A 22,285-nucleotide genomic window follows, 5' to 3' on the forward strand; every position below is an offset into this window, starting at 1 on the left:
AAATAGGAGGTACTTCAGCATAACAAGAACCGAACAAGCTGTGTAAACCCCAGAAAACAAACTAGTTCTGTACCAGAAATGCAGAACTGGCCCAGGTACAGCTGCTGTCAGACGTCTGGAAGGAAGAGCCCGCACATAACCTTTTAGGTGGTTGGATGTTGGTAAATACAGGTAACTGAAAAGAGGTCTCACTTTTAAAACACTGTAGGTGACGCCTGAACATTTTATGTTGTTCAGAACCCTGGTTCCTTCTTCCTGCTTCATCTCCAGCTCATTCTGAAACTATTTCAAAGTTTTTCTTAGCAACTCAACAAAACAATTGGAAAAAGTATAGAGTTTGGAAATTTCAGCTAAATGTTATATCATTAGTTTGGATTAAGGTAAGAGAGATAGAATTATCTTATCTCTGGGGTTTCACCATGTTGCCTAAGCTGGTCTTGAACTCCTGGACTCAAGTGATCTGCCCACCTCAGCTTCTTAAAGGAACTACAGTATTAGTTTAAGTGGCAAAAGAAATTGGCTTTTCTTTACCTTTGTTTATTTCTTACCTTCATGAAAAATCTAATGCTCTTCTAGTGACATTTATTGCTTTTTCAGGACACTGTCTTACATTAAATGTAAAATTTTATTCATCTTCCTGATATCAAGATCTGCCTAAACCTAAGCTTCCCATGCACAAGCTGTGGATGGAGACAGGAAAGAAGGAGAAGAAAGAACATCCTAGTGCAGCTATGATCCATGACTCACGTTTTCTTTAATCCAGGATACTCAGATGCTTTGATCAATTCAGCTGAACAACTAATAAGAGCTTATTCTGTGTTTGCCAAGAGGAGTGATGTTGGTTTTAGATACAGGAAGTTTGTATTCACCTCTTACTCCTCCTTGAACCAGATGTCATTTTAAAATATTTCTAGAGTCTTCATCAACAACGTACAGCAGGAAACCAGGCTCAAACTTCACAGGAAGACTTTTGCAAACAAATAAACTGACCCACTCATTCAAAATGGTTTTCACTGTGGTGAGGTACGTATAAGCCAGAAACTGATGTTCATAAAACCAAGTGCTACAGATAAAATGGCTGTACATCCATCTTTGATCAACATATTTTAAATAAAAAGAACTAATTCCTAGAGAAAATTCTGTACACGTGCATGAGGAGACATACACAAAAATGTTCACTGCAGCAATTTGTAATAATAAAAAATGGTAACAATCTAGATGTTCATCAATATGTAAGTAAAATATGACATATTTATATGATGGAATACTACATCGTTATGAAAATCAATTATATTTATATACCTCAAAAGGCATTTTAGAGCTGTTTGCCTGTAGTCCCAGCTTCTCAAGCAGCTGAGGGAGGAGAATCTCTTGAACCCAGGAGTTCAAGGTTGTAGCATAAAATGCTGACCTGTGAATAGTCACTGCACTCTGGCCTAGGCAGCATAGCGAAAATCCATCTCTTAAAAAAAGAAAAAAAGAAAAAAAAAGGACAGGCGCAGTGGTTCATGCTTGTAATCCCAGCACTTTGGGAGGCCGAGGCGGGTGGATCTTGAGGTCGGGAGTTCGAGACCATCCTGGCCAACATAGTGAAATCCTATTTCTACTAAAATACAAAAATTGGCTAGGCATGCTGGTGGGTGCCTGTAGTTCCAGCTACTTGGGAGGCTGAGACAGAAGAATTGCTTGAACCCGGGAGGCAAAAGTTGCAGTGAGCCGAAGTCACTCTACTGCACTCCAACCTGGGTGACACAGTGAGACTCCATCTCAAAAAAGAAGTATCTTACTGGATAGGAACTCAAAAACAATGTTGAAGGAAAACTTTAGTGGTGGACAAAGGTGATAGATACATTGTTACTTCCAGGCCAGAGCATTTAATTACAGGCATGAGACCCTCCGGAGCTTTCCTTCTGCTATGGCGATGGGAAGCATTCCAGGTAGTGGCTGTTCTGTCAGCCTAGGTCCTGAAGTGAGGCCACAGCTAACTCACAATGAACATAGAGCATAAACACAAAAGAAACCTTTGTTCTTTTAAACCATTGAGATTTGGATGTTGTTTGTTACTGCAAAAGATGTTGTTTGTCACTGCAAAAGAACCTGGCCTGTTCCAACTGATAAAGTGAAGTGCTGCTTTAACCACAACAAAATGTGGTAGTGGCTTAGCAACAGGGAGTGAAGAAATTGATTCTGGAGACTGGCACAGCATTTAGTAAAACGATCATGTATGATAACTTGGAAGGCAGATAATACACCTAAAGAATGAGCAGATCTAGTGAAAGACGTTGAAAGTCTAATGTTAGTAGCATGTATTGATTACTATTGACTGCATTTTAAAAGGTATAATGAAAAAGGAGAGAGATGAGCTCGTAATTGACTGGTTTATAGATGAAAGAAAAGGGAATAGAGTCCATTAAGTTGCACTTGTATGGCTGGAAAAAGCAGCCGCTTCTCTCTCCCAACAGATAGAATGGCTACCACACCCACTGTTAACACTCTGAAAGGGTTAAGATGTCTCCAATAAAGATATAGTTGACATTGTGGCTTCTTGGTTAATTCTTTCAATTAGAATAGCTTAAGGGAAAACATGCTAAACTTGTAGCTCTCTCAACAAAGCCATCATCAATAAATAAAGGCATGGAAGCAAAAACACAAAGGAATAAGCAAATACAAATATGCTTAGAAGGAATTGAGGGCTTAACTCTTGGCATATGGAAATAAATTGGAATAAAATACATGAGAAACCAATTTTCTTTTGAAAAACAATTGTACTGCCAAAGAAACTGCAATCTCACACCTAAAACAGCTGGGAAAACTGTTCAAGACCTAAAAAACCTCTGGAGCCCTCAACTCTCTAAAGTCAGGAAGCAGCCGAGAAGGCTGCTCAGTCTCTAACACAGGCATATTCTTCAGTGTTCACTTTAGATGCAATCAGAGTCTACCGGGAATAAAAGATACCTCTCAAGGGGTGGAGCCAAGGGCTGAAGACAACAATGGACTGGGAAGGCTCTTCCAGGGAGAAGAATCGGGACCCTAAAGGACCCTTCACCTACAAGGCAGGGGGCCCAGAGGGATTTCAGAATTGCTTCAGCATTTTAGAATGGCTGAGCACCAGTGACTGCTGGGTATCTCCCATTCACCCCCTTTCTGAATGGGAGTATAGATTAATTTTCCAATCTTTGTTTCACCATTATATACTAATATACAATGTGAGGGGGGGTGGTGAAGAGCAGATAACTTGCCACTTTTAATTCAGAAGTCTCTAGATCAAGAGGAATCACATCCAGAGTTGATGTAGAAATGACTTTATATCATCCCCTGAGTAAGAGCCTAAATTAGGCATCATCCAGATACTGTGCTGGGTGAGACTTTGGGTCAGTCTCCTTTGGGGAACGAATGAATGTATTTTGCTTGTAAGAGGGAGAGTGAGACAAATATCTGGTAACCAGAAGAGCAACCTGTGTCACTAGTACAGCTGGCCAAATATTTCTGGTCTCTTCCTTCCAGGTCCATGGGGTCAGAATGCAACTCTTGGCCATTTTATAGTTGAGCTGGGCAATGTTCCTAACCTAGCTGGTAAGTTGTGAATGGAAATGGTGTACATCACTTTCAGGCAAGAATACTTCTGGCTAGTGTGAGACCCTTCCAGATTCTTTCTGTTACCTTAACCAGCAAAATTTAAGACAATTGTTCTATCATCTGGGTCTCAAAATAAAGATGAGTCAGCCACCTCTCAATGAACTTGTGCTGCAAGAAATAAACTTTTGTTGTTTTAAGCCACAGAGATTTGAGGGTTATTTGTTACTGCAGAATAACCTTGCCTATACTGACTAATAAACCCCTAAATCAAAATCTTTTGCTGTTTTTAAAGCTGGAAAAATTCCCTCTCTGGCAGAACTAGATATAAGAACTGTCATGATCACAGACAAACATGTGGTAGCTGAGTGATAGAAAGGTATATAGGTCCTGTTATATTTATTTCTGTCCAAAAAATTCCTTAAAATACAAACCAAGATTGTCAATCTGGTAGTAGTTAAAACTGAAATAAATCTGCATTTCAAATATTGTGGCAAAAACATTTTAAAACTTTATTGGTAGTTGATGTTTTAAACAAAGCCTATTTCTTGAAGGCTTTTTCAGAATTCCAGAATAGTCTCTGGGGGTCATTTATGCTTCCTGCAGTAGCTATCAAGGGTATACAGTGAACTCCAAATAGCCTAAATGAGCAAAGACATGAGCTGAAAAAAAACCCGAAAAGATTTCCTATCAATCGAGAAAAAAATTTTAAAAAGCTAAGGGAGCGTGGCATGAGAAAATCAACCTCCTCTTGGTTTCACAGTATAAACTAAATGTAAAATCTCAGTCTCTCTATAACCAGCTGCAGAGCTTTAAGAAGTGTTCCTGGTGAGGGACAAGTGTTCCTGGTGAGATTCCCTAATGTCAATGTCTTCCTGAATGTAAATCAGGCACCCAAGGGCTCAAGATGAGCTTCTGTGGGCATGGATCTGACTCAGCAGCCAGTTGCTGCCATGGAGAGTAACAATTCTCTCAAGGTTCTACCAAGTTGGAGTTATGTGTGATTACTGTGAATAGGGGGCAGCAGGACTGAAATTTCTTTTTCCAATATTTGTAAAGATTTGTTAAGCAAACCAACAGAGGGGAAAGATGTTTAAGGATCATGTGATCAACAGAAAAAAAGCTTTAAAGCACTTCTGTTGCAGGAAGTCAGGGACCCCAAACGAAGGGACCGGCTGAAGCCATGGCAGAAGAACATAAATTGTAAAGATTTCATGGACATTTATTAGTTCCCCAAATTAATACTTTTACAATTTCTTATGCCTGTCTTTACTGCAATCTCTGAATGTAAATTGTGAAGATTTCATGGACATTTATCACTTCCCCAATCAATACTCTTATAATTTCCTATGTGTCTTTACTTTAATCTCTTAATCCTGTCATCTTCGTAAGCTGAGGATGTATGTCACCTCAGGACCCTGTGATGATGGCATTAACTGCACAAATTGTTTGTAAAACATGTGTGTTTGAACAATATGACATCTGGGCATCCTAAAAAGGAACAGGATAACAGCGATTTTCAGGGAACAAGGGAAATAACCATAAGGTGTGACTGCCTGAGGGGCTGGGCAGAACAGAGTCATATTTCTCTTCCTGCAGAAAGCGAATAGGAGAAATATTGCTGAATTCTTTTCCCAGCAAGGAATAACCCTGGGAAAGGAATGCATTCCCAGGGGGTGGTCTCTAAAATGGCTACTCTGGGAGTGTCTGCCTTATGTGGTTGAAGATAAGAGATGAAATACGCCCTGGTCTCCTGCAGTCCTCAGGCTTGCTAGGATTAGGAAATTCCAGCCTGGCGAATGCTAGTCAGACCGGTTATCTGCTCTCGAATCCTGTTTCCTGTTAAGATGTTTATCAGTGACAATGTGTGCCCAGCAGGACATGGAACCTCATCAGTAATTCTAATTTCGCCCTGGCCTTGTGATCTTGCTCTGCCTTTCTGCCCTTTTGATCTTTTATTGCCCTTTCAAGCATGTGATCTTTGTGACTTGCTCCCTGTTTGTACCCCCTCCCTTTTTGAAATCCCTAATAAAAACTTGCTGGTTTTGCTGCTCAGGGGGCATCACAGAACCTGCCAATATGTGATGTCACCGCCAGAGGCCCAGCTGTAAAATTTCTTTCTTTGTACTCTTTCTCTTTATTTCTCAGACCAGCCAACACTTAGGGAAAATAGAAAAGAACCTATGTTGAAATATTGGGGTTGGTTCCCCCAATACACTCCAAAGATATTTTATACCAAATGAATATTAATTATGTTCAAGTTGCCTAAGGATGTCCACAAGCTTAAAAAAATTCCTTGTTAAGGCCGGGTGTGGAGGCTCACGCCTGTAATCCCAGCACTTTGGGAGGCCGAGATGGGCAGGTTATCTGAGGTTGGGAGTTCGAGACCAACCTGACCAACGCTGAGAAACCCTGTCTCTACTAAAAATACAAAATTAGCCTGGTGTGGTGGCACATGCCTGTAATCCTAGCTACTCAGGAGGCTGAGGCAGGAGAATTGCTTGAACCCAGGAGGCAGAGGCTGCAGTGAGCCAAGATCATGCTACTGCACTCCAGCCTGGGCAATAGGAGTACAAACTCTGTCTCAAAATAAATAAATAAATAAATAAATAAATAAAAATCCTTGTTAAATCTAATTGTGTAATAAATTATGTCTTTAAAAATTTCCTGTCTCTGAGGACTAACCTTCCTTTCACTACATACAAATTTGGTTGACAGTATAACAAAATTATTTGATAATATATTCACAGAAACATTTAATGTTAAGAGGTGGAAGGAACCTTAGATTGAGTCCAACATCCTGTTTACAAATAAGAAAACCGAGACTTAGAAAGATCAAGGAATTGTCCAAGGTTAGTCACAATAGGTATCTAAGCCCATTTTCAGTTTCATGAACCAATAAATCCCCATTTTGGTAGGTTGGTCTGAGGTGAGGTGTCTATTGCTTACAACCAAGAATATTCCAACAGTCAGAATTTGTGTGGGCAAGTTTCTTACTTGAGCCATTTACTAGTCTTTATTTTTACTTTTGGGGGGATGGAGTCTTACTCTGCTGCCCAAGCTGGAATGCAATGGCAAGATCTTGGCTCACTGCAACCTCAACCTCCTGTGTTCAAGTAATTCTCCTGTCTCAGCCTCCTGAGTAGCTGGGATTAGAGGGGTGTGTCACCACGCCTTGCTAATTTTTGTAGTTTTAGGAGAGATGGGATTCTGCCATGTTGGCCAGACTGGTCTTGAACTCCTGACCTCAAGTGATCCACCTGCCTTGGCCTCCCAAAGTGCTGGGATTACAGGCATGAGCCACTGCATCTGGCCCATTTACTAGTCTTTAAATGGAGGTCGATTAATCTATCACTAAAGTTCTGTCTAGTTCTCACATTCTATCATCCTAAATATACATATGCAAAGACCTCCAAAACCATACTTTTAATAGCATGAAACACAGTTGAAAACCTAATAACTATTTAAGGACCTTGAGGAAACTGTGAATATAAAATTTAATAAAAGTGTTTCCCTAATACTGTAAAGAAACCCATAATTATCGCACACAGAGCATTCTGTTGAACATTAAATACTCTATGAAAAGAAATTTGAGTCATGGGTTCTTTCAAATTAATGCGTACCAGATTTCCTTAGTTTGAATTTTAGTTACAAGGTAATTACCCAGTGTTGGCAAGGGTACAAGCTCATATACTACCACTGGGAATGTAAACTGGTGTAATCTTTCTATGGGTTTATTTGGAAATATATATTAAAAAGCTCCAGATTCCTATACCCTTTGGTATGTTGGTTCTATTTTACCCTAAAAGAAATTACGTGTGCATCCAAAAATTTAGCTTTAAAAAATACTGAAAATATTGAAGTTGTATTTATAATAAGAAAACTAATTTATTGTCCAACAACAGAGGGCTGATTAAACAAATAATTATTCATTAAAACAAAGGATAGCACACCACCATTAAAATCACTTTGTAGGACATCATTTAATGATGTGAGACAAATGTTCATTATCTATCATTAGGTGAAAAGGGCAGGGACTAAATGGTACATTTCATGCGGTTATACTTTTGTCTAAAAATTAAATGGTGATTTGGACACACACAAAAAAAGACTAGAAACTTTAGACCAAAATATTAATAGCTGGATCATGGATTGGAGTGATTTTTTTTCTTCCTCTGGCTTTTCTGCCACTTTTCTTTCTTTTTTTTTTTTTTTTTGAGACAAGAGTCTCGCTCTGTCGCCCAGGCTGGAGTGCAGTGGCGCAAAATCGGCTCACTGCAAGCTCCGCCTCCTGGGTTCACACCACTCTCCTGCCTCAGCCTCCTGAGTAGCTGGGACTACAGGCGCCCGCCACCATGCCTGGCTAATTTTTTTATTTTTTTAATTTTTAGTAGAGACGAGGTTTCACTGTGTTAACCAAGATGGTCTCGATCTCCTGACCTCATGATCCGCCCACCTCAGCCTCCCGATAACTTTGCTTCAGTGAACAGATAGCAGATCTGTGGTCCTGCCCATAGAAAATAGTATGTCTTCATTCCCTAACTCAACAATAGTTCCTTCTCTTCTCATGCAACAGCCTGCCCATATCAAACCAATGATCAAAATCCACTGAACACAAGCCATCGAGGATGGCAGCGGTAAGCCCAACTCCCAAGAGCAAAGTTGTTCAGCCTGTTAGACGCTCGATACCACGAGGGTTCCCTCAGGGTGGGAAGAGGCTGATTCACCCACTGCACCACTGCCAGGGCAAAAACTGTATGTCAAACTTAGCAAAAACTGTATGCTAAACTTACACTGAAGAGGACACACACATGTTTGTGGGATGGAATCGCTGTGGGAAAGTGTACAGTCACAACCTCGTGTGACAATAATCTTTATTCAACTGGCACAGCCCCAGATTCCTATCAGCTTTCTCCTCTCACCCAGACCCGGGCTGATCATATTCTAGTATTTGAGAAGGAAAAAGAGAACAGCAAGAATTCCTTCCAGAACTTCCGAGGCATGTAGAAGTATTATCATTGGAGTCACACAGAGACTCAGGTCTGAATTTCATTACCGCTGCTGCTCAGGGTTAACCCATCTGTTAGGCTCAAGAGGCATAGTGGCTAGGACCTGCCATACTTTTAGGCACCCATGAAATAGTTTAATTTATTTTAAAATCAGAAGAAAATATATGAACTTTTAGGTTAAGGAAAATATAATTTACTATATAATATTAATACATTCATCTTTACGCCAACAATAATAAAATATAATTTTTATTTATTTTGTATGGAGGAAGGGGACCCACGAAGGCAAAAGTACCTAGGCCCATAAAAGGCATCCTCTACATTTTGCTCCACACCCATCTTCAGGTTAAAACTGGCATGATACCATACCACCATCCACTTTGCACTTGCAATTTGAACCTGGCCTCTGTGACTTGTTTACAATCACATTTCCATAAAGCAACTTTAATTTTACTATTTAGTGCAACTAAATTTTAAAGTCAAAGTTTTAGTTATACATATATTTTTTAAATAACTGGCCACATTTAAGTTTCTCAAATTTGCCTAATCATAAAAAATCACCGAAGGCACTTGTTAAAAATACAGACTCCCAGGACATCACCTAGAGATTCTGATTCAGTGGGATAGGAGTCACGTCCCAGAAAATGCTTTCAACAAGGGGTCCCTGTAATTCTCGTCAAGTTCAGAACTACTATTCTAGTTGAAACAAAATGAATACTGTAAGTAGCTGGACTACATTTGTTTGTTTGTTTTTCTGAGATGGGGCCTCACTCTGTTGTCCAGGCTGCAGTGTAGCGGTGTTATCACAGCTCACCGTAGCCTCAACTTCCCAGGCTCAAGGGTTCCTCCCACCTCAGCATCCTGAGTAGCTAGGACTACAGGTGTGCACTACCATTTCCGGCTAATTTTTACATTTTTTTGGTAGAGACGGGGTTTAGCCATGTTGCCCAGGCAGGCCTTGAACTCCTGGGCTCAAATGCTTCTCCTCCTCAGCCTCCCAAAGTGCTGGAATTACAGGCGTGAGCCACCATGCCCAGCTTGGACTATGTTTCAAAAGTGCGAAACTGTAGTTTGAAGGAGTAGCTCTTGCTTGAAACTGAGGGCAGAACTCTGAGGCAGACAGCTGAGGGCAATGCACAGCCACCAACTGGCAGGTGTTCCCATTCCCAGACACACGTAATTGCTTGTTAATGAAATTACTTATTGGCAATTTATAGTATGAGTGCCATAGGTGATTTTCAAATTTTAAATACAGTTTTTGAAGTACTAGGTATTATCCAGCCATGACTAAACCCCATGGCTGTAGTTTAGAAACATTCTACATATAATTAAATTCCCTAGATGGGCTTCTCTCTCCCCCTGACTACCATCTTAAAAGTAAGCATGCACTCCTCCATCAAGAGGTTAGCTCTGGCAACAGTACTCACGTATTTAGGTCACGCAGACAGACATTCTTTGATTTGCAACCCACGTGGCTGACCTTGACACAGACAACCATGTGAAATTAGAACAACAAACAGAAACACCAACATGAAAGCTATGTTGCTTTTATTTTATTTTTTAGGTTGAGAAGAAAAAAAAAAAGCTCTTGCAGGGGCAAAGGAAGCCATGTCATTCTGATAGCACCATGAAGTGTATTCTTAGCTTGGATCTGGGCCAGGAGGAAGCAGGAATAAGATGAAGCTAGAGATGAGGAGACCCCCAAAAATGTCAAATCCATGAGGTTAATAAAAAATTTGTTTTCCTTCAGTCTCTTCCTTAAGTCCCTGAGTAGCTCAGTGAGAGTGGTTTCTTTCCCAAGGTCCTGAAACCTCTCCATGCCATCCTTACAGGAAAATCAGAGAAAGATGACTGTCACTCTAGGGACCAGTGAGCTCATCTTTTCCCCTTCATGCCTACAGTCAAGCTGTGTATTTCTGCTTCAAGTGTTAAGGAGAGGAAATGGTAGGCAGATGAAATTTGTTTCCCATTCCAAAGTTACATTCTCACGCTGTCCAGAGGAGGTGGGAGGAAAATACACTTATACAGACAGCTACAGTCATCACCCCTATTTCTCACCAAGAAGCTGCCAGTTCTGCCCAATCTAGAGGCAATAGAAGATAAGTATCAACTTTCTGTGTGGTCCTCAGCTTTAATTATGCCACTTTCTTCATCAGAAGTAGTCCCTGGACAAAAAAGAAGACTCCACAGTTTTGACCATGCAGGTGTGCCAAGGGACATGACCACCATGCGTCTATGTGGCTGTCTCCAATGTGATCATTTCAGCAACCAGAGCTGAGCACAGCATCCACCCAGGAATGGCTCCTTCAACCTCCTAATGCCCAACACTAAGGCTCAAGATGGTAATCTCATTACCTGCTTAAACAAATCCCCATTTGAACCACCAAGAGGTTTAGCTTTCTGTCTTGACAAGCCACCAGAGTGTGACTGCATACTCTAGGGATACTATTGACAATTTAATACCAGAGTGTGGTTAATTAAAGAGGCTTCAGGGAGAACAGCATTGCTGTGTGGCACAACCAGGTGGAACAACAGGTCTACCAGAAATGGGCCTTGTTCATTTATTTCTTAACTGTGAAAGTCTGGCAAATCTTTGAAGTTGAGCTCGGGGGCAGAGGACTGAGGAAAGGTATGCCAACTGCTCACATGGCAACGCAAGCTGACAAAAACACCTGCTTTAAATAATCTGAGACCAACTACAGTTGCTCCTTCATATCTGTGGCTCCAATCACAGATTCAACCAACTGCAGACTGAAAATATTTGAAAAAAAAAAAATTCCACGAAGTTCCAAAAGGCAAAACTTAAATTTGCCACGTGCTGGTGCTATAAAGAATCCATGTGAATAAGGTGACATGTAGGCATTGTAGTAGGTATTAAATCATCTAGAGATGATTTAAAGTATATGGGATGATATGCATAGATTACATGCAAATACTATCCCATTTTATACAAGGGAGTTGGGCATCTGAGGATTTTGGTACCCATGGGGGTCTTGGAACCAACACAATGGATACTGAGGGAAAATCGTTCGGGCTTATTCATTCACCGATTGAACAGATATTTATTTTGTTCCTAGACAGTGTGAGGCACTCTGCTAAACAGAGTCAGGATGCGGCAATGAGCCAGCCCCCTTGGCAGTTACATTCTAGTCCACAAAAACTAGTCATTAATTGAGAACAGTCTGGGAAGGAGTGAAAACTCTGCTGCGAGTGAAATCCACATTGTTAGAAAATCAGACATGACTTAATTAAAACAATTCTTTAATATTCACTAATGGTAGCTCTATGTAGGGCACCCTCCTAAGCATCGTAACTATCACAAAGTCAAGTCTGACATTCCCTAGCCATCAAAGAAACTTGTAATTTCACTAGATATGAGACTAAAACTTATACAAGGTTTAAAATAATAAGATATTAATGTTGGAGAGTATAAGAGCTCTGGCCCACAACAGGCAAATGAAAAGATGCTCAACATCATTGGCTATTAGGGAAAAGCACATCTAAACCACAATGAGATACGACTTAAAACCCACTAAGATTATAAGTTCTGAAAAATTGAAAACAACAAGTATTATGAAGATGTGGAGAAATGGGAATCCTCACACACCACTAGTGGAAATGCTAAATAGTACAGTCACTTCAGAAAACTGGCAGTTCTGCAAGAGGTTAAACAAAGAGTTACTATATGATCTAGCAATTCTAGTACTAGGTATATATACCCAAGAGAAATGAAAACTCATGTCTACACAAAAACCTTACATGAATGTTTATAGCTGCATTATTCACAATAGCCAAAAGGTAGAAACAACCCAAATGTTCATCAACTGATGAACATGGATAAATAATGTGATAAATCCACCCCATAAAATATTATCTGGCAACAAAAAGGGACAACATACTGATACATACTACAACATGGATGAATCCTGAAAACACTATGCTAAGTGAAAGCTGCCAATCAGAAAAAAATCATGTATGATATGACTTTACTCATTTGAAATGTCCAGAATAAGCAAAACTCTAGAGACAGAAAATAGATTAGTTGCCTAGGGTTGGGGATTGTGGGGGAAAAAGAGGAGTGACTGCTAATAATTTTCTGGGAGGGGATAAAATATTCTAAAGTTAATTGTGATAGTTGTACAACCCTGTGAATACACTAAAAACCATAGAATTGCATCCTCTAAATGGATGAATTGTATGGTGTATGTGAATTATATCTTAATTTTCTCATTTCAAGATACATTTTTAAAATATAAATGCCAATTATATTAGTTCTTGAAGATAATCTTTCTAAAATGCACAACCCACTTCCCCATATTGTTAAACAAAACAGACTGAATGACATTTATGGTCTTCTTGATGATTCACGGTCAAACAAGAATCAATTATTGTGCTCACTGTACACTGATGTCCTCAGGAATCATGTAAACTTGTGCTTCCCTGGGTGCTACGGTTTGAGTCTTTTGTCTCTATTATAGTTTTCTATGTCTTGCTTTTGGGCTAAAGCTGTTAATTTCTCACTGCTGTCAGTGTTACTGTAATATATCTATCCAGAACCTGCTGTGTCTGAATGCAGAGAAACCAGGAAAGCAAGTCTTTTGAAACTGCATGTACAGTTATTATTTGTCAATGTAAAAAATAAAATTAAAAAAGAAGAGTACATAGATTCTGAGGGAGAGCACAGGAACCACTCTCAAGATGCATGAGCATCTCTGACTTTATCTACTTCCCAACACTGATTTTTTTTTTTTTTTTTTTTTGAGACGGAGTCTCACCCTGTGGCCCAGGCTGGAGTGCAGTGGTGCGATCTTGGCTCACTGAAAGTTCTGCCTCTCGGGTTCATGCCATTCTCCTGCCTCAGCCTCCTGAGTAGCTGGGACTACAGGTGCCCACCACCACATCCAGTTAATTTTTTTTTTTTGTATTTTTAGTAGAGATGGGGTTTCACTGTGTTAGCCAGGATGGTCTCGATCTCCTGACCTCGTGATCCACCCACCTCGGCCTCCCAAAGTGCTGGGATTACAGGCGTGAGCTATCACGCCCCCAACACTGATTTTGATCACTCGGAAGTGTTTGCTTCCGTCCAGTGCTCAGCTGCCTTCAGGGTTATCACTGGCATTCCCTGGGGTTATACGCATTGCAGTTAGAAGTGACAGGCACTGTAGTTACAAGTGAATTCTTTTTTACCATAATAATTTGTATCAAAAGCACAGCTAGATGTAATATCTGACTGAGAAAAGGGATTAAAACTTTATAAAATATAAATATGAACATTCAAAATATTTTATTCGCCTGGGATCATTTAGTTTGGGGGTATAGTGTTCTTCCATACCATTAAGAGTGAGATTTTTTCAAATTCTTTAGCGTTGGAACTTTTAAAAGTTCTATCTTAATTTTAATCCCAGATATGAAAGAGATAAAAGCGACATCTTATTTGCATTGTCTCATTTTAGAAATCATGTCACATCTAATGTAAAGTTAATTAATGAGAACAATGATGCTTGTTCAACATAAAGGCTAGAAACTATCACTTACGGATGATAGCTGCAGTTTCATGAACTTCACCCATTTATTTCTGTGCTTTATTTGGATCACACAATTTTGAAGAAAGTTTGAATCAGAGAGAGCAGCTGCAAATCATAACTGTTCTTTTGAACAGCTTCCTTTGCAATCTCAGGGATTTCTTGAATCAAAACTGATTCAGCAGCTTGAAAAGATTTACTGAAAATGTTTCAGCTTCTTGCTGAATACTAAAAATATCTAACAACTCCTCACTTTGCTTGCAACACATATAAAAATCAAACAAAAAACATCCAAACCTTTTAATTAGTGCTAAAACTCTAAGATAGCATTACCAGGACTTGACAGGTTACCCATTTACTTGTTATGTAACTGACCTAAGCCAGGGTGAGAGGGTTTGCCAAGGAAATATGTCTAAGCCTTGACTAAAATTTAATTGATTCTGGTACACATGTGCTGAAGTAGTATATTAGCTTATGCAATCTTAAGTGGACAGATATATACAGGCCAAACTTTAAGACTTTAGAGCTACAAACTTACCAATAAATAATTTATAGGAATTCAGAAGAATTTTATTCCAATGACTGTGAAAAATGAGTTAACCCAGCAGCCGCAGCAACAGTATATCAATTAACATTTAGGGCACACTATGTGCCGTGTGCTAGCAGCGTTTCATGCATTATTTAATTCAGTTCTCAAAACCCAGTGAAGTTGGCACTATTATTATTCCCATTTTACAGATTACATTATTGAGGCTCAGAGAACTTCCCCAAACATTAGGTGATCTCTAATGTGCTTTTTTTTTTTTTTTTTTTTTTTTTGAGACGTTGTCTTGCTCTGTCACCCAGGCTGGAGTGCAGTGGTGCAATCTCGACTCACTGTAAGCTCCACCTTCTGGGTTTACACCATTCTCCTGCCTCAGCCTCCCTAGTAGCTGGGACTACAGGCATCCGCCACCTCGCCCAGCTAATTCTTTGTATTTTTAGTAGAGACGAGGTTTCACCGTGTCAGCCAGGATGGTATTGATCTCCTGACCTCGTGATCCACTCACCTCGGCCTCCCAAAGTGCTGGGATTACAAGCATAAGCCACTGCGCCTGGCCTCTAATGTGCTTTTTAAATTATAGCTTTTAAATAGTTAAAAAAATTTTTTAAGGTTTTTGTATTAAACATTTGGACCCTTTAAAAGTTGCAACCAAGCTGGGTAGGCTGGTGCTTCCCTATAGTCTCAGCTACTCAGGAGGCTGAGGCAGGAGGTTTGCTTGAGCCTAAGAGTTGGAGATTAGTCTGGGCAACACAGCAAAACCACATTTCTAAACAAACATTTTTTTTTACATGCTGTATATAACTGTTGCACAACAAATATCCATGAATGAACAAACCCAAATGCTTATACACCATTACCTAAGACTTTCCTGTATTACAACCCAGTATAAAAGTTGATACTAATGATGTCCCTAAATTATTAGAATATGTTAAATGATACTACCTTGTCAAAGAAGGCAGTGATGTATAAAATGCATCTGAAGCACATTTTCATAAAACTGACAAGAGTAAACCAGTTCTGGCAGTTTTATACAGACAGGAATTCACTGATATTTAACTAGCTTGATCCCAGGAATGTTCAATAACTTTAGTGATACTGATTCAGGATCTTTTTCTTTCCTCTTGTGGTAAATTAAAACACAGAGTTGTAAGTCTAAAGATTGCCTGAAATTGCAAATTTTAGCAATACCCCTTCTGTCAACCCTTGGTTCAATCCTGAATCCAGCAACTCCAGATTCCTAGGCCTGAGGCCAGTCCTACATCCTAATTGTCTTCAGAGAGCTAGCTTGCCTGCTCCCACTGGCCCCATCCAAATGGCTTCAGAGCAAAGGAGAAGGGTGGAATTCTTTTAATACTGTTCTTTAGTTCTTAATCTATATTTCGAGACAAAAATTATGTAGGAGATACCAATCACTCCTAGTCCAGTGATAACTGGGTGATTCCAAAAAAGGTTTTTGGCACATGACTATTTCATTTCAAGAATGAGGTTTCAAATCTCAGACCATGAAGAAATGGTAAAAAAAAAAAAAAAAAAAAAATTGATCATAAACAAACAACAACAGGTATGGGCAAATGAAAGAATTCTCCAGGGGCAACACAAATCAGGTTTTCATTTATCCACCTATGAATGAGATGTAACAATTTTAATTGTGGTTAGATAACTGAATTTATCTAATTGTGCATCATAAAACACTATAGTCTCAACTGGATATAATACACTACTAACTTTTACAGCAAATAACAGATTGTGGGGTTTTTTTTTCCCCAAAAAAAGAGTTCTTTTCTTTTGGAAATAAAGACAAAAACATTTAATATTGAACATATGATTTCTGAGGTCGGCTTCAATATTATAAAATTGGACATGATTTGGTAATTATAGAAGCTGAGTGATAAGTACTTGGCAGTTCATTATGCTATATTCTCTAGTTTTGTATAATGTTTAAAATGCAGAAATAGTTGTTAAAATCCCAACACTTTCCAAGATGCTCACTTAGGACAGTAAGAGGACAAGTGGAGCACAGTCAGTCACCTTTGGAATAAAAACCATGAGTCTGAATTGGGGAAGTCCCTTTTTTGCCACACAGATCCTGCTTATGGAATCAAATATATCAAACAGGTTTCCCTTTAGTGGGGACAAACTTCAATCCACTTATCCTAACCAGAAACATATAATGAAAATATTCTGGCAATTCCACCCTGACATTTCAGCAGCAGTAAATAAATTATAAATCACCCTAGAAAGGTACAAGCCTCAACTGGGGCCAGGTTTGTATCTATTTAAGAAAAAAAAAAATTGGTGTTCCCCAATCCACAATGAACAAATAACTCAAAATAATTGAAGTCATTAAAAAACAAAAACAATAGTGAATTATGAAATAAGTATATAAGTCCAAATTTATAATTTTCCATGATTAATACTTAAGTGCATGCATGTCTACATATCCATACACAAAAAAGCACATGTATTATTTTCTTCTGCTAGCATTGATAGAACAGTTAACACCTGCTTGGTCTACCTGCTGGGTAATCCAGCACTAAGCCCAGCTACATTTACAGTAGGAATTTAGGAGGGAGGAAGGGAGGAAAATAACGATATGATTCTAAAGAAATTCTACCCTCATACTAACCATAGTGAGCCCTGAAGTATTTGTTGAATACTTTCTTTCCTGAGAATAAGCCTTCCTCATCAAACTTCTCATCTTCAGAGATTGTCCTACTTAGCAAAGGACATGCTGACCTTTACTCCCCTTCTCTACGTCAAATGCTTCAATAATTCAATTGGTATTACTGATGCCCGCTGGGACTTTTCTATGAGCTTCTTCTGTGAACTGTGTCCCAGTCATTGTGTACTGGTAAATGTTTAACAACTGGTTCTTTGAAAATAAAGCCCTGATTTCCAGTGTTTACGTTTCCATGGTGTATATATATATATCCATCATGGCCAATTTCAAGGTATCAGCATAAGAATATTGAAATGCAGAGTTGGGAAGTCATGCATATAAACACCCATAGCCTGTACAAGTTGGCTTTAGCACAACGCTGAGACTCCTGGTTTGCCTAGGATAGTCCCATTTTATATCTGTAGTACTGGCATAATTAATGGTACCCCTACCACTCTTCAAAAGTGTTAATGAAATATTATGTGGTAACCCCAAAGAATAAATCACTTTTGGACCCTTTTTCAAAGTAAAAACCTTCCACAAAAAAAGATAAGACCTTCCATAAAAGGTAAGAAGATGTGATTATCTCCTTAGTCAAATGTATACTAACTTCCTAGTATGGAACATCCTAAAAACACAACATCCTTTTAACTTTTTTTTTTAAATCAAACATAGGTAGTTGGGGGAGTATGAATAGTAAACAGGTTCCACTAATGTTCAGGTCCTGACTCACACACAGGGTTTAGTGATTTCTGGAGCTATTACAGCATCTGAGTGAAGAAATCAAGCCATACAGTTGGCTTCAGGTTACACTCTAGCTTAGAGTCACATGAAACCAAATATCACATGCAGAGTCTAGCACAGTGCCTAGCCCAAATAAATTAAAAACTGGTTAGTCCCTGTAGGTTTAATGGAAATCATTAAATCTCAGAGTTCAAGGCCACCCAGGTCAATACTTACTTGATCTCCTTTATGACTACCCCAAGAAGTCATCCTCCAAACTTGCTTAAATACTTGTCAGCAACCCAGTATAACCTGCACTGAGTCACATAGGTAGAATCTGGCAGGCAAGAGTATTGGTCTTGGTTCTTCAAAGAGGAGAACCCAAAAAAGAGTCAAGATAACATAACTATCTTTAAATATCTCATGAGCTGTTATGTAGAAGACGAATTGAATGTATTGAATTGTCCATGGGGTAGAAGTTATAGGGAGACAGATTTTGAGTTAGTATAAGGAAGAACATCTAACACCACCACAGTAATAATAGCTAACATTTATTGTGTGCTTCCATTTTGCTGGAAGCCTCACCATACTGCTAACTCATGTCAATCTTGAAGTCAACGAATCTATTCCTATCTCTGGTCGCCCCTGATGATCTACCTTGGGCTATAAAAGACTTGTTTGTCCAGAAGCCCCGGAGGGATCCAAGTAACTGGCTGCCCAGGCTAACTACAACTCACAGAGGTTCGTACAGGTCCAGTCTGTCCTGAACCTCTATCTAAAGTCCTTGCAGCCTCAGATTCAATGTAGGATCAAGGCCAAGAGTACTAGAAGGTGCATGTGCTGGTGTTGAAGGCAAGCACCTGGAAATAGTCATCTCATTCATCATCTGCCAGAGGAAGATTCCAGAGTCTTGCACATATTTGCAAGGACATTTTTTCAATTATTGGAGAATGGGTTAAAAAAAAGACCCAAGAACTGGATGTAGCTGTTCTGAATTCTGAAGTCTTGTTCAATCACATGGCTTTTATAAAGGAAAAATACTCACTTTTCTTATCTTTCTCATCTCCTTTGCATATAACTGCCTCACTCAAGGGCTGAGATATCAAACAGTTAAGATCAAAAGAGGATACTTCCTTTTTAAAAAAATAACCATGTCCTGACACAAGATTAGCAATCAAATAAATTCCACAGTCCTCTTATTCACTAATTTGCCAGCATCACTCTCAGAGAGGGTATGCTATACTTGGTGAGGCAATCTATGACAATCAGGTCAAGACTTGTGACATAGGTCATGTGTCCTGCTTCTAGAATCATGAGAGGGTATTAGGGAAGCTTCCATTGAAGAGATGATATCAGATCGGGTTGGGGAATCCTCTGAAATCCAGTCCCCAAAAGATTCCCAGTCAGGGCAAGACGAGTTTGTGGAAATCCTGGTATTTCAGAGTCTTGGAAGCCTCTGTAATTAAATAACAGCAATGACATTAATATTAAATGTCTACACAGTTGGTCATTCAGCAAATATATATATAGATAGATATATATATATAGAGAGAGAGAGATAAAATGTCCTCTATTAATATAAATAAAACTAGTATTAATAGTGACTTAGTCCATTTTGTGCTGCTATAACAGAACACTTGAGACTGGGTGATTTGTAATGACACAGAAATTTATCTGGCTCACAATTCTAGAGGCTAGTAAGGCCAAGACTGTGGGGCTGCATATGGCAAGGACCTTCTTGCTGCGTCATCCCATGATGGAAGTGTGAAAGGGCAAAAGAGCATGCATGCACAAGAGAGCAAGAGACTGAACTCACAGCCTCAAACCCTTTTATAATGGCACTAATTATTCATGGGGATGGAGCTCTCATGACCTAAATGTCTCCCATTAGGCTCCATCTCCCAACACTGTTACACTGGGGATTTTCAACACACGCTTTCTAGGGGACACATTTAAACCACAATATTCCACCCTGGCTCCCCAAATTCATGTTCTTCTCACATAAAAAATACATTCATTTCACGCAATAGCTCCAAAAGTCATAACTTTCCAGCATCAGCCCAGAAGTTCAATGTACAGAGTCTCATCTGAATCAGATATGGATGAGATTCAAGGCAGGATTCATCTTGAGGCACATTTCCCTCTAGCTGTAAGCCTGTGAAATCAAACAAGTTACTTGCTTCCAAAATACAATGGTGGAATAGGCACAGGATAGACATTCCCATTCCAAAAGAGACAAATAAGCAAGAAGAAAGGGATAGTCTTAAGTCAATCCAAAACCTAAAAGGGCAAACAACACTAAATCTTAAGGCTCCAGAATAATCTTCCTTGACTCCACGTCCTACCATCTGGGAACACTGGAGTGGCAGTTGGGCTCCCAAGGCCTCAGGTAGGCAGGCCTACCCTTATAGCTTTGCTTGGTGCTACCCATGCAGCGACTCTCACAGGCTGGTGTCAGATGCCTGTGGCTCTCCTGGTTGGTGTTTCACGCTGGTAGTTCTGGAGTTCTGGAGTGTTGGTGTGAGCCCACTCCTTAGGCTTTACTAGGCATTGCTCTAGGAGACTATCTGCGGTAGCTCTGACCCCAGGTTATGCTGCACATTGCCCTAGTAGGGGCTCTCTGGGTGGCTCCACCCCTGCAACACGTGTCTGCCTGGGCCATGAGGCTGTCTATGATATCCTTTGAAATCTAGCTGGAGAAAGCCATGGCTCCACAATTCTTTTTTTTTTTTTTTTTTTGAGATGGAGTGTTGCTCTGTTGCCCAGGCTGGAGTGCGGTGGCGCAATCTTGGCTGACTGCAACCTCCACCTCCCGGGTTCAAGCGATTCTTGTGCCTCAGCCTCCTGAGTAGCTGGGACTACAGGTGCATGCCACCACACCCAGCTAATTTTTTGTATTTTTAGTAGAGATGGGGTTTCACCGTGTTAGCCAGGATGGTCTCCATCTCCCGACCTTGTGATCCGCCCACCTTGACCTCCCAAAGTGCTGGGATTACAGGCGTGAACCACTGCACTCTGCCTGCCTCCACAATTCTTGTATTCCACATGTCTGTAGACTTAACACCACATGGATGCCCAAGATTTGCTGCTTGCACATTCCAAAGCTGTGGCCTGAGCCACACCAGAGCACCCTTGAGCCATGGGTGGGGTGAGCAAGAAGCACTGTACTGAAATGTGGAGAGCAGAGACTTCAGGCAGCCCTGAGCAGTGAACTCCAAGATCCAGAGGGCACACTAGGTCTCTCTTTTGATATACAGTCATACGTTACTTAATGACAGGGATATTTTCAGAGAAAAGAAGTGTCATTAGGCAATGTTGTCATTGTGCAAACAGCATAGAGTGTACTTACACAACCCTAGATGGTATAGCCTCCTACAGACCTAGGCTATATGGTAAACCCTATTGCTCCCAAGCTGTAAACCTGTACAGCATGTTACTGTGCTGAGTATTGTAGGCAATTGTAACAATGGTTAATATTTGTGTATCTAAACAGATCTAAACATAGAAAAGGGACAGTAAAAATACAGTATAAAAGACAAAAAGTGGTGTACCTGTATAGGGCACATACAGGAACTTCCAGGACTGAAAGTTGCTCTGGGTGAGTGAGTGGTGAGTAAATGTGAAGGCCTAGGACATCACTGTACACACTGCAGACTTTACAAACATTGTTCACTTAGGCTACACTAAATTTATAAAAAGAAATGTATTTCTTCTGTAATCAATTATATTTAGCTTACTATAACATTTTTACTTTATAAACTTTCTAATTTCTAAAATTTTTTGACTCTTTTGTAATAACACTTGGCTTAAAACACAAACACATTGCATAGGTGTACAAAAATATTTTCTTTATATTCTAATTCTATAAGCTTTTTTCTATTTTAAAAATTTTTTATTTTTATTTTTTTACTGTTTAAACTTTATTTGTTAAAAACAAAGACACAAACACACACATTAACCTAGGTCTACACAGAGTCAGGGTCATCAATTTCACTGTATTCCACCTCCACATCTTGTCTCACTGGAAGGTATTATGTATTATACATAATTGAATGTGCTATATTTTTATATGACTGGCAGCCAGTAGGTTTATACCATCATCACCAAAAACAGATGAGCAACACATTGAGTTATGATGTTACAATGGTTATGATACCAATGAGCAATAAGAATTTTTCAGCTCCGTTATAATCTTATAGGACTACCTTTGTATATACGTGTTCCTTCCTTGGTGAAAAGGTCTATATGTGGGACA

The 22,285-nt window shown here is 39.6% G+C and overlaps 1 protein-coding gene across 4 annotated transcripts in view; it reads right to left on the bottom strand.

The window, feature by feature from the left end:
* Positions 1–22,285, bottom strand: part of PANK1 (pantothenate kinase 1) — a 125,579-nt gene that overhangs the window by 37,595 nt on the left and 65,699 nt on the right. The window lies entirely within an intron of this gene.

Source organism: Mandrillus leucophaeus, unplaced genomic scaffold, assembly GCF_000951045.1.
Source record: "Mandrillus leucophaeus isolate KB7577 unplaced genomic scaffold, Mleu.le_1.0 Scaffold721, whole genome shotgun sequence".
NCBI lineage: Eukaryota > Metazoa > Chordata > Mammalia > Primates > Cercopithecidae > Mandrillus > Mandrillus leucophaeus.